The sequence below is a fragment of the Schistocerca piceifrons genome, chromosome 5 (assembly GCF_021461385.2).
Source record: "Schistocerca piceifrons isolate TAMUIC-IGC-003096 chromosome 5, iqSchPice1.1, whole genome shotgun sequence".
Lineage (NCBI taxonomy): Eukaryota > Metazoa > Arthropoda > Insecta > Orthoptera > Acrididae > Schistocerca > Schistocerca piceifrons.
Window position 1 is genome coordinate 694,204,602 of NC_060142.1, and position 14,418 is coordinate 694,219,019.

Genomic DNA, 14,418 nt, shown 5'->3' on the forward strand with positions numbered 1-14,418 from the left:
CGGCGGTGGCCGCTGCAGGCTGTCAGAGGAGCTGCAGCAAGTGGCTGGGTCTGCGCGCGGCAGCGGCACGTGACTTCTGGGAGCGGTCCTCCGTCTCGAGCGCTGTGGGACTGACGGCCGTGACGGCCGCACTCGCGCCATATCTCGCCGAGTCAATTTCGTTTTCAATTAGGCCGGACTCACAAATCGCGGGCCCGGCGCCCGGCTGACGCCACTCGCTCGTCCTCTTCTCCCCTCCCCTCCCCCCCCCCCTCCTCCTCTCCCAGGCCCGGCCACTGTGCCGGATTTAAGCTGATGGCCCAAGGGACCTTCGTCTCTCTCTCTCTCTCTGTCTCTATCTCCTCTCCGTCATTCTTTCCCTTCCGGCACTCAGGACGACGTCCCCGTCGCCGTAGCTCGTAGAACGGACTCAGACCTTTCTTACCGTAATTGTATCTTTCGCCAAGTGTTGGGGAAGCGACGTGAAAATATTTGATAGCTGCCCTTACGCTAATGAAGTTCAGTAATGTCCCTGCCCGTGCTGTAGTTGCGAGGCGAAGACGATGCCTGAGGGGATCAGGACGCCGCGCTGTTGACGTCTTTCAGCTGGCGGGGTTTTCTTCTAGTAGCAGTAAATCACGCGTTGGATCTACACAAATATGTCATCTGACGGTAACTTTTTTATAGTTAATGCGTTATTATATCTAACCTACCAGAAACTGATTGCAGCATTCTTCGTACCGTAAAACTGGGCAACTTTGTGACAGTGTTAGGAATTTTTGTATTATATGTACGGCGATATTTACTTTGCGCCGGCCGGAGTGGCCGAGCGGTTCTAGGCGCTACAGTCTGGAACCGCGCGACCACCTCCGTCGCAGGTTCGAATCCTGCCTCGGGCATGGATGTGTGTGATGTCCTTAGGTTAGTTTAGTTTAAATAGTTCTAAGTTCTAGGTGACTGATGACCTCAGATGTTAAGTCCCATAGTGCTCAGAGCCATTTACTTTGCACGTGTATGGATCTTTTTGTAATTTTATCCCTTAATACTTATGGCAGTAAAGTTTTATGTACAGTGACGTATTCAAAATATGAAACATTAAGTGTCACAGAGTTACCACTCACCCCGCATCCCTGCCCAGGACAACATTGTGACGTGAGGTCGAAGGGAGGTAGAGTAGAGTAGAGTAGAGTAGAGTAGAGTAGAGCAAAGTAAAGTAAAATAATATTCATCTGCACGGCCGGTTAGCCGTCCGGTCTAGCGCAAGGCTTTCGGGATTGGGAAGGAGCGCCTGGTCCCCGGCACTAGTCCGCCTGGCGGACTGGTGTCAAGGTCCGGTGAGCTGACCAATCTGTGGATGGTTTTTAAGCGGTTTTCCATCTGCCTCGGCGAATGGGGGCTGGTTCCACTTATTCCGCCTCAGCTACACTATGTCGGCGATTGCTGCGCAAACAAGTTCAAAAAATGGTTCAAATGGTTCTGAGCACTATGGGACTCAACGGCTGAGGTCATTAGTCCCCTAGAACTTAGAACTAGTTAAACCTAACTAACCTAAGGACATCACAAACATCCATGCCCGAGGCAGGATTCGAACCTACGACCGTAGCGGTCTTGCGGTTCCAGACTGCAGCGCCTTTAACCGCACGGCCACTTCGGCCGGCAAACAAGTTCACCACGTATGCGTACACCACCATTACTCTACCACGCAAACATAGGGGTTACACTCGTCTGGTGTGAGACGCTCCTTAGGGGGGTCCACCGAGGGCCGAACCGCACAATAACCCTGGGTTCGGTTTGGGGCGGCAGAGCGGTGAAGTGGACTGCGATAGTCGTCGTGGGGTTGTGGACCACTGCGGCTGCGGCGGGGACGGAGCCTCTCCGTCGTTTCTAGGTCCCCGGTTAACATACAATACAATACAATACAACAATATTCATCTGCCACAAAGATGGAATGACCTAGTGCTTCTTTATGACACACTATTAAAACTTTGTAACGGATTTGTTCAGCTTTATGAGACAAAAAAGAAAACTAAGTCATCACATGTTTAATTCGACATTTCGGCAACTGCATCGTGTATTTAGAAACAAAGTTGTAATACGAAAGCCGCCCGGGCTGACCCAGCGGTTCTAGGCGCTACTGTCTGGAACCACGCGACCGCTACGGTCGCACGTTTGAATTCTGCCTCGGGCATGGATGTGTATGATGTCCTTAGGTTATTTAGGTTTCAGTAGTTCTAAGTTCTAGGGGCTGATGACCTCAGATGTTAAGTCCCATAGTGCTCAGAGCCATTTGAGTGAATATATTCAATTTTTTGAAATACGAAATAAGTGAACCATATTCTATACACATGTTGGTGTTATGCTTAAAGTACAGACTTCTGGAAAACCGCAATTTTAGGAAATTTAAAGTTCAGGCATACAATTATGATCACTTTTTTACAAGTAACCATGTCCCAGGAAGCAATTGAGTACAGATTTTTAAAAAAATCTTCCCGAAATGGAGGCTTTAAAATCCCTCCAACATATGCTCGGCTCACTGCCTTACACATCATTAGCATTTATAAGATGCTTGCGTACGTCATTGTGAATTGCAGTATCATGGTCAGCGGACTCATTTCACGCAGCACGCAGGAAGCCTAACAGCATTTGTTGTTGGCGTATGTTTCTTGCGATACTGCAGTCGACCGCGACGTGTTATTCTTACGACGGCCCATAAGGAATTTAAATCGATCATATGCTGATAAAAATACTTTGCGACGGAAACAAAAAAAAGTTTTATGTTACTGTTAGTAGTTTTATCACATCATGATGCGATCGTACTCCCAGAGGAATCTTATCAAAATGTCGCTGGCAGAAAAGAATACGCACAAACGGAACATTAGATGCTAATAAATTCGGTCCGAAGAAGCTCGAATAGTTTCTAGTATAAATTACTATCAATCTCCATTGGCCGAATTAAACTACCTGTTGTAAAAGCCAACTATGAGACTGATGACAGTAATGTGCCTCGTTGGCGTGAAATGATCGCGGAAGTTTGCCGTCTCATTAGAAGGCTGCATGTTTTAAGATTACTCACGGCGACGTTTCATTTGTGTTTTCTCCTCTTGCTGGAAGCGCTTGAACTGAAAGCCTCGGACGCGCTTTCTCTTCTTCCATTTGTAATTTCCAATGCAGGGAGCACGTCGAGCTCAAACAGCTCCGGTGGCCAACTTGAGCGTGAAAGCGAAATCCGATGAAATATGTCCTAAATGAGTCGGAAGACGCAGTGGGGAGGAGCGGCGTATGCGACAAGGAAACTGGTCGGATGCCAGCGCCGCTCTGGTTAAAGACCTCCCCCCCTCGTGATACATCGCCATCGACCAGCAGGCGACACAGGCGCTCCATTCCAGCGTCCGGGAGGTCCCAAATCTGAGGGCAGCCGCCTCGTATAAATGCGCTCGCATCGAGGATTTTAATCCCGCGCATACCCGGCAGGGACACTTTAGTGTCTCCGTATCTTAAAAACATTTCTATCTTTCGTTGATATTGTAAACCAAGAACGCAATTGTTTCTTGTAACTGTAGGAGATGAAATTCCTCTGACGCCTCTACAACTGGTATTATGGTGGGCTGATCTATTCGAAGACTGATTTCATATCCTAATTTTCTCGCTTTCGTGAATTTATGATGTTTTATTTCTAGTGCTACCAGTATCCGCCATTTTGAAAGAACTGGAAGCGGGGTGTAGCAAAGCTAATGCAGTGAGCGCTCAGCTGCGATCTACTCTCTTCTGCAAGAAGGAGCGCGACTGCTACGGTCGCAGGTTCGAATCCTGCCTCGGGCATGGATGTGTGTGATGTCCTTAGGTTAGTTAGGTTTAAGTAGTTCTAAGTTCTAGGGGACTGATGACCACAGCTGTTAAGTCCCATAGTGCTCAGAGCCATTTTTTTTTTGCAAGAAGGAAGTCAGTACTAAGACTAAGTTATCTGTGCACCGTTCAATCTTTCGACCAACTTTGTTGCATGGGAGCGAAAGCTGGGTGGATTCAGGTTACCTTATCAACAAGGTTGAGGTTACGGATATGGAAGTAGCTAGGATGATTGCAGGTACTAGTAGATTGGAACAATGGCAGGAGGGTGTCCACAATGAGGAAATCAAAGAAAAACTGGGAATGAACTCTATAGATGTAGCAGTCAGGGCGAACAGGCTTAGATGGTGGCGTCATGTTACACGCATGGGAGAAGCAAGGTTACCCAAGAGACTCATGGGTTCAGCAATAGAGGGTAGGAGGAGTCGGGGCAGACCAAGGAGAAGGTACCTGGATTCTGTTAAGAATGATTTTGAAGTAATAGGTTTAACATCAGAAGAGGCACCAATGTTAGCACTGAATAGGGGATCATGGAGGAATTTTATAAAGGGGGCTATGCTCCAGACTGAACGCTAAAAGGCATAATCAGTCTTAAATGATGATGATGATGATGATGATGATGATGATGATGATGATGACCAGTATCCGCAGAACGTTTAACTTGAAACTTCTTTCTTTTGGTTGTATTTCCTAGCAATAATAGCGCTTCGTTGTACTGGGTGACCCAAAAGTCCGTTAGCGTTTGAAAGTGCACTAATTCATGGAATAATGTAGGTACAGAGGTTAAAACTGACGCTCATTCCTGAAATGACATAGCAGTTTACTGAAAGCAAAAACGAGGGCACAAACTAGCCCATAGATGGCGCTGGACAGCAACAAATCACAGACGCCGAGTTAGAATCGCGCACAAGATGAGCTGTAGTGAGTGAGGGAGTCAGATGCGTCAGCAGTCGCGGCATATTGACATTACCAGAGAAGGCACTATGAGTGAAGTTATGCTATGAGAATGAAGTATCCGCTATTGCAGCTTCACGATCCTATTGCCATAAGAAGGGTAGTCGAGAGGGCGAAAGTTCTGTAACAAGTGTCGCTTTGATGAAAACGTGGAAACCCCATTGCATGACGAGGAGATCACCGTGCAATCGTGACCGGACTCTTTCTTCGAGGAAATGCGGGTTGCTGCATTTCAAGCAGTCGGCGTGGCGGGTGCGAGGTACACTGATATGTTAAAGAACTGCATCATTCCCAGCCATGCTGATAGAAACCTGCTGGATGCAGGATGGTGCACCACCCTACATTGCTACACGTGTGAAAGACCTCTTGTACACATCGTTTGGTGTGGATCGAGTGCTGATCCGCCACTTCCGTCATGCTTGGCTTCCAAGATCCCCAGACCTCAATCCATGTGATTATTGGTAGTGGGGTTGCCCGATATCGCAAGTCTACCGCGATTGTCCAACCTCATTAGGCGGTGATAAAAGACAACATCCGACGGCAGTTTCTCACCATACCTAGCAATATGACGTACAGTGCCGTTCGCAACATTGTCCCTTGACGAATGACGGCCGACATGTTCAACATTATTTTATTATAAAGAACATCATCTTTGTTAGAAACCAATTGCTATGTTAAATATTGCTTTTTTATCATCTGAAGCACCATCTGTTGGACATTTTGCGCACTTTTATGGTTTAAATAAAACCTCACGTCAGTTCAAGCATACGTGTCAATTTTTACCTCTCTAACTACATTCAAGATGACTGGGTGTTTGTGTTGTCCTCATGATTTCATCATCATCCAGGAAAGTGGCGAGATTGGACTGAGCAAAGGTTGGGAATTTGTACGGCCGCTGATAACCGCGCATTTGAGCGCCCCACAAACCAAACATACTCATCATCATCTAACTACGTTATTCCGTGCACTTTTGAATTTTAAAATGTTAGCGGACACTTGTGTCATCTTGATCTTTGCTTTGGATGTCCGCGTTTACACTGAAACACAGAGGTAGTGAAATTACGAGACCATGAACGCTTACTGGAGTAGGAAGTGAAGACGTATGGTGTTGGTGAATTCTAACGGCTATATGTCTTTCACCTCATTTTCCTGTAAGTTTGTTTTTCTAACTTCAATGCCATTTTTTTTATCTCTATACACGGAAGACAATGTCCCGAATGAATGACTCACTCACTGATTCATCATCGCCCAGCCGAAGCTGCTAAGGATAGTAACTTGAAATTTGGAGAAGGCGTTGATTTTATACTGCAGGCGTCGTTAAAGAAGAGATGTTCTCAAATTCCACCCTTAAGGGAGTGAAATAGCGGATGAAACGCTTTTTGAAAATATGTCGCTATTAAGGCAATATTGAAGATAGATTAACGAAAACTGGTATTTTCTTTCTCGGTCAGAAATTAAAAAACTACGTGTTTGAGCATTTTCGGTAATTTAAAGCCTCTGTGGCTGAAATTGTTTTGAAAAACATTTATTACCTAAGAGACCCTTACGTATTTTTAATACTACATGTATGAATTTTTTACTTGACTTCTCGGCGATAAATAAAAACATACCTTTTTTTTGTTTTTTGGAAATTCAGTGCCTAAGGGGGTGAAATAAGGGATGAAATAACTAGTGGAAATATTTCATTATGAAAGCATTTTTAAAATTAGTTTCTTGAACATGAATATAAAAATGCAATTACAGACATTGGTTGCGAGTGAACATTGATTGAAAATTTATGCTGGAGTGGGAGTCAAAACCAGGTCTCCTGTATACTAGGCAGAAGCGCTGATCAATGCGCCATCCAGACTCAGTGGTCATCGTAACTGGATGGACTACCCAAGCACGCCTCCCGTCAGAAACAAATTCTCAACTTATCCACATACTGCTAATGTAGTGCCCCTTGCTCATTATTTTGATTACTGGCAGCATTTCGCCAATTCCCGTAAGAGCCTCGTATGCGTCTGCACTGATGAGATCACTGGCCGTCCTCGCCTCAGGGTGGAGAAAAAACTGTGTCACAAAATTTCAACCCTGGACAGCTGATACCAGCAGGAACCAAAATTACTAATGTTGTGTAGGTCGACAACGCACAGTTTTTAAACTACGGAAACTTGGCGCCATTCGCTCCAATTCGCTGCGGGATTGCCCTGTGGCCGAATGCTCTGGACAACGCATGACCGCGAATGCTTTTCCTGCCGGAGATTGCGATGTATCCAAGACGGCCCGCACGCTCTGCAGTAGCGCTCCAGCCTTCCACTCTGGGGGCCTGGAAGCGAATCCACGGTGGTCCCGACACTTCCATTCTAGTTTCATGATAAGACGTTCCGGAAACAAACCAGCCAACAGCTATTAGTGCGGATACAAAAAGTCTTTTACAATTTGTGTCGGCCCTGAAAAGGGCCTTTTTTGTAGCTAGGACATTGTTTACTTATAGAAGGTGCTCGAACGGGCGACCGTCTGATGCGACACAAGCTTGGTAACGTCGAACGGTGTTTTGCCGAACTCTTTCAAAGATTCCTGGCATTGCCCTGATGTGATTGGCGGCATGCTGAATGCGATCCATTAATTCCTCTTCATTTATAGGTGGTTCGCGTCTGGGTAGGTGAACTAGAACCTTGAAAAGTCCCCACAGGAAAAAGTCCGGTGACGTGTGGTGTGATGACTGGGGGGAGCCATGTCCTGCGAGCACCCGGCCGTCGAAGAGTTCACTTACATATCCACGCACAGCACGGCTGTTATGTGTGGGCGCCCCATCATGCTGCAACCACACGCATAACTGTACGTCCAGGGGAACGTCTTCCAGCAGGCCGTATAGAGTTTCTTGCAAACAGTGAAGGTAATTTGCCGTGATAAGTCGAGGAGGTAGATGGACCGGCCCAATCAGATGGTCACCCCAATGCCTGCCCAAATGTTGAGCGAAAATCGTTCCTGCTGTCCGTGGACGTGCGTGACGTAAGGATTTCCCCTTGTCCAGTAATGAACGTTTCGAGTGTTGTGAAGGCCATCCCGATGGAAGGTACACTCGTTGGTAAGCAATACAATGGTTGGGAAGTCGGGATTTCGTGCAACACGTCGCAGAAACCATCGGTAAAACCATAGCCTGTGTTCATAGTGCGCCATGGGATTTAGGTTCAAATGGTTCAAATGGCTCTGAGCTCTATGGGTCTTAACTTGTGGGGTCATGAGTCCCCTAGAACTTAGAACCTGCTTAAACCTAACTAATCTAAGGACATCACACACATCCATGCCCGAGGCAGGATTTGTACCTGCAACCGTAGTGGCCGCGCGGTTCCAAGCTGTAGCGTCTAGAACCGCTCGGCCACTCCGGCCGACTTGGATTTAGGTCCTGGACAACGTGGAAAGTAAATGGATGCTGGCCGTCATCCCTCAAAACATTCCAGGCTAACTGATGTGTGACCCCCAAGTCGTGTCCAGCAGCTCGAGTACTTGTCGCAGGTGCTTCCTCGAAGCGCTCGAGAACAGTCTAGTCAAATGCAGCATTCCGTCGTGTTCGAGGTCTTCCAGCATCACCATGATATCCTGCATGAGAGCCTGTTTCGCCAAGTCGCCGGTGAATTGCTGTAAACGTTTGCGGGTGTGAGTGGCGTCTTGCTGGATACCGTTCCTCATACAACTGTAGAGCTTCATGCACATTACCGTCGGCTAGTCCGCAAACAAAATCTATATCTCGTTGTTCTTCAAACGAATACTGTGCCGCCCTGCTTACTGTGTGACTAAATCACAGGTGACGTGTGTGTGCTCAGAAGCGAAGCTTACGTGTGAATGCCTCTATCGTGAGTTGGAGATATACAGCAAGACCAATTCGACACGTGTGCGTATCACGTGGGGGCAGTGATGGGGCGTCCGCCCCCGGTAGCTGAGTGGTCAGCGCGACAGAATGTCAATCCTAAGAGCCCGTGTTCGATTCCCGGCGTCAAATCGAAAGACTTGCACTCAGCGAACGGTCTACCCAACAGGAGGCCCTAGTCACACGATATTTACATTTAGTGATGGGGCGAGGGACGTTTATATGTGTGAACCGACAACCATATCTCTGCCCATCAACAGACGGAACGGCAACAGGGCAATCATACGGCCAATCGGAGCGCGTGGCGTTAAGTTTCCGTAATTTATAAATGGTGCATAGTTGACCCACACAACATTAGTAATTTTGGTTCCTACTGGCATCAGCTATCCAGAGTTAAAAATTAGTGACAGATTTTCTCTCCACCCTGTGTACGTGGTGTCTTTTCTTTCGGACATGTATGAAAGACCAGACACCATTTGGTCCAGTAACCACTTCGAATGAAGATACGAAGCAATTAGAGACATTGGCTACGAGCAGGGGGGTGGACGGCGCGCTGGTCAGTGGACGTGCCTTGCAAACAGGAGACCTGGGTTCGACTCCCGGTGTGGTACAAATTTTCAACGTCCCCCATTGATTTCAATCAATGTCTGCTCACAGTCAAAGACGCTACAGGTAATGAAAATGGGTATTTGGCTTCTCGGTTAAAAACGAAAAACTAAATGTTTCCGTGTTTTTGGGAATTCGACCTCCAAAGGAAGTAGAATAATGGTTGGAGATTTTCGAAGGTAAATCTATGAAAATTTGTATTTGGTTCATCTGTTACAAATAAAAATTGATTGTTTCATCGTTTTTGGATATTCAGCCCCCAAGGGAGAGAAATAAGAAAATGTTTCATTACATTAAAATTTTTTAAAGCTAAATATATGAAGGGGTTCTTTCAATAGTGGTACAAGTACATTTTTGTTCATTTAGAGATACAGAGTCCTAATGTTAAATGAGCGCTGAAAAATCTGCAGTTGAGATGCCAAAAATACTCAAGCATATGGCTTCTTGCTAAGGATGAACCTTTCTTTCTGTTTGTTCGGATCATTAATTGCAGAAGCCTTATAAGCAGAAAAATGATGGTTATCGACTTGTACCATTATTGAAATAAGTCTTTCATATGTAAACTGATATATTACTTCTCGGTTCGATATAAAGAAATATGCGTTAGGGGAGGGAAGAGTGTTAGGAAATACCACCACATGAACGCAAACGTCACTATAACATAAACCTTGGAACCCAGCTAACAGAATCTCGTTTTTGGTCTGAAGTACATTCGGAAAAGACCTTGATTGTATGGCCTTAATTAACGTGAAACGTTCTGAAGGTGTAGTTTGTGTGCAACATAAAAATTCGATTAAAGAAAAAAAATCTTTGCAGGCCATAAGCTGGTCCTAAATATTAACCAGTCTCAATGAAATTTTTGCGCGATGTAGCCTTGAGGATTTTTTAAATATTTCTATACATTAACATCAGCGAGGATGTAGTTTGTCCATTTTATTATCACATTTCTTTAACGGTAATTAAAAGGAAATTTAAGTATGAAAATTGAAAAAATACTGAAAGTAAATTAATAACATTTTTCGTAAAGTTAGTAGATAGAACTGTTGATCAATGTCTCGTGAATGTACCTAAAAACTTTGGAATGTGAAAATTTAGGCCTGAGTAGCAAAAGCTGGTTTTCAAAAATACCGTTAAAATGACATTAAAAATTCAAAACTCAAAAACCAATTAAGGGACTTCAAAAATTGAGTATTGCTACGCTTTTACGTGATAGATGTGGTTTTAAAATTCGGTTGAAATCGGCAACACAGAAAAAAGTTAGTTTTTGGGGTGGAATATCCCCCTAAACACCTACACTTCGGCGTTGTATTTGGTATCCGCTTTGAAAGTGAGTGAGTATCACGACATCTAGCGGCCTCTGTTATAGTGATCCTTATGTCACGGAGGTTATCGCAGCCTTCGGTCAGCTGCTTATGATATTGCACTTCACACTGACACGATGTCCGTAGCCAAGCATTTTATTTAAAAGAGTACGGTGTGTATGTTAAACTGTGTTTGATATTCGTTTTCTCGTTGTTCCCCTTGTTATGCCTATGTAATCTGATGGTGGTGCATAAGTCAGTGAAACGGGAAATTTGTTTGTGATAGAGACAGAAATTTATAGACTCATGAACTACTGTTAGTACAATGTCTCAGTTTGCAATGCTTCTTCACTGGCCAAACTCACCACGTGTCTGGACATGTAGTTGTGCACCCGTGCAAGGCCTCTAACAAATGGTTCAAACGGCTCTGAGCACTATGGGACTTAACATCTGAGGTCATCAGTCCCCTAGAACTTAGAACTACTTAAACCTAACTAACCTAAGGACAGCACACACATCCATGACCGAGGCAGGATTCGAACCTGCGACCGTAGCAACAACGCGGTTCCGGACTGAAGTGCCTCTGATTCCAATACTGGATTACGCATCTCTTCCCTTTCGATACCTGTTTCTTCTTTCATCACATCATCAGAGAAACAACAGCTGGACGGTCAGAAAGCACTGGAACCACCATCTTTAGCATGTTGAATGCAATGTCGTGTGTTCAGTGGTCCCTCTCTAGGATCACAGAAACTGTTCAAGTACACTCTCTACCGTTTTGAGTAAAAGTGTGGGATTGGTTTGACGCCCTTTATATGTTGCCATGTATAGGCTGTCTTGTTCTTGTTTAGATCTCTACTTATATAGAGGGACTTCAGAAAGTGTATGTCGGCCCACGCTGAAACCGCCGCGCAACAAGAGTGGCGCACTGGCAGCATTGGCAGCGGAACTAAATCGACAGATGTAAAGGTAATATCCGGAGTACCACAGGGAAGTGTGATAGGACCGTTGATGTTCACAATATACAGGGTGAGTCACCTAACGTTACCGCTGCATATATTTCGTAAACCACATCAAATACTGACGAATCGATTCCACAGACCGAACGTGAGGAGAGGGGCTAGTGTAATTGGTTGTGCGTCAGTGAAAAAGACCAATAAAAAGGTGTTAGCATGTGGACGTAATGTGCTGTTCCAGTCTCTTCTGTACCTAAGGTCCATCACCGTTCCCTTTGGTTCCCTACATAATTCGGTGCTCTCCGATACACACGATCGAACAGCGGAGGAGTGGTACTCAAGCGTAACTTTAGGTTACAATATCACCGGCTGTAATTAACATTTTAGAATGCAACAAACGGCACTGATTACGTATTTGTTTATACGCTCAGATGTGCTAACAAAACTAACGGGGTTCCATTTTAAAAAAAAACGTAGGTTTGTGTTAAAAAACATACTTCCGTGCATTTTTTTATGGTTTGTATTAACCAGTTACACTAGCCGCTCTCCTCACGTTCGGTCTCTGGAATCGATTCGTCAGTATTTGATGTGGTTTACGAAATATATCCAGCGGTAATGTTAGGTGACTCACCCTGTATATATATAAAATATATAGTAGAAAGCGTCGGATGCTCTTTAAAGCTATTCGCAGATGATGCAGTTGTTTATACCAAAGTAGCAACTCCACAAGATAGTAAGAATTTGCAGAACGAACTGGAGAGAATTGATGAATGGTGCAGACTCTAGCCGGCCGCTGTGGCCGAACGCTTCTAGGCGCTTCAGTCCAGAACCGCGCGACTGCTACGGTCGCAGGTTCGAATCCTACCTCGGGCATAGATGTATGTGATGTCCTTAGGTTACTTAGGTTTAAGTAGTTATAAGTTCAAGGGGACTGATAACCTCAGTAGTTAAGTCATATAGTGCTCAGAGCCATTTGAACCATTTTTTAGACTCTAGTAGTTGACCCTGAACGTAAATAAACGTAATACATTGGGCATACATAGGAAAAGAAATCCACTACTGTACAGCTACGCTGTTGATGACAAACAGCTGGAGACAGCGTCTGCCGTAAAATATCTAGGCATAACTGTCCAGAGCGACCTTCTGTGGATAGTGGGAAAAGCAGACAAGATTCAGATTCATCGAAAGGATCTTAAGAAAATGTAACTCATCCACGAAAGAAGTGGCTTATAAGGCGCTTGTTCGCCCGATTCTTGAGTATTGTTGATCTGTCTGGGATCTCTATCTGGTAGGACTGACACAGGAGATAGAGGACATCCAACGAAGAGCGGCGCGTTTCGTCACGGGATCGTTTAGCTGGCGAGAGAGCGTTACGGAGATGCTAAACTAATTCCACTGGCAGACGTTACAAGAGAGACATTGTGCATCACGGAGGAGAGATTTACTATCGAAATTTCGGGACAGCCCCTTTCAGGAGGAGTCAGACAGCATATTACTTCCTCCCACATACAGGTACATCTCCCGTATTGACCACAAGGAGAAAATTCGAGAAATTGTAGCCAATACAGAGGCTTACCGACAATAATTCTTCCAACGCACTGTTCGCGAGTGGAACAGGGTTGGAGGGATCAGATAGTGGTACAAAAAGTACCCTCCACTGCTACACACGACTAGGTGGGTTGCGGAGTATGACGTAGATGCAGATGTAGAAAGTAATTGTTGCACGATTCTTGCATACACAGTTAAGCTGAGGTGCGGGTGGTAGGTGCGTCACAGTGTGCGACAGAAATTGTGCGGCAACAGGAACGTACTCCAAATTTGAAGTACGTGGGACATTCTCATTCTTACGAGCAAAATGTCTAAATTGCACAGAGATTCACAGTGTGATTCTGGTCTTACATGGACCAAATGTAATGTGGCATTCAGCTGTAGTGAAATGATGCCAAAAATTTGAGCAAAGGTGCACAGGCGTAAGTGATGGTGGTCGCAAAATTTGGATCTTGCACCATGCGATTATCATCTTTACGGCAAGCTGAAAGAACATCTGGTTGGGGGGAGGGCAGAAGGGGGGAGGAGATTTTCCAGTAATGAGTGTTTACACCGTGGTTCTCGAATTGCTCTCTACCAAGGAGCGGATTTCTATCCTCGAGGAACTGAACTGTTGGTAGAACATTCTCATAGTTATTTACAGAGGCTTGCTGATTATGCTGAAAAGAAGTGTCCTGTAGGTGTGTCATTTTGGCAACGACCTTGCCGCAGTGGATACACCGGTTCCCGTCAGATCACCGAAGTTAAGCGCAGTCGGGCGTGGCCGGCACTTGGACGGGTGACCATCCGGGCCGCCATGCGCTGTTGCCATTTTTCGGGGTGCACTCAGCTTCGTGATACCAACTGAGGAGCTACTCGACCGAATAGTAGGCTCCGGTCAAAGAAAACCACCGTAATGACCGGGAGAGCGGTGTGCTGACCACACGCCCCTCCTATCCGATTCCTTATTGAGGACGACACGGCGGTCAGATGTTCCCGATGGGCCACTATTGGCCTGATAACGGAGTGCTTTATATGTGTGTCATTTTGAAGTGTATGTCACTTTGAACTGTAGTGCAGTCTTCACTAAAAAGGTATTTGTCCTGCAGTAGTAATGTGTAACTTAATTTTTGGCCCCCTCGTACTTCGTAGTTTATTGCTCTCAGCTTACACTTGTAATTCAACTGTCGGAATCTCTGCCTTCGTTAAGCTCTTTTTTTAACGTCGAGTTGTAACACGTGTCCACCTGCCTCAGTCCCATAATTAATTTAATCGGCGAGCCTATGCAAGTATGCTGTCCGTCGGAAAAGTTGCTAGACTCGTTTTATTCCTGGCGTATAGAGACGTCAGCGCAGCAACTGCGATGGCGGCTTGTAATGACGACTGTAAACAACAGATGTGC

At 45.4% G+C, this 14,418-nt stretch overlaps 1 pseudogene; it reads left to right on the forward strand.

Moving 5' to 3' along the window:
* Window positions 1–13,729: 13,729 nt before the first annotated feature.
* Window positions 13,730–13,847, forward strand: LOC124799787 (annotated as a pseudogene).
* Window positions 13,848–14,418: the final 571 nt, after the last annotated feature.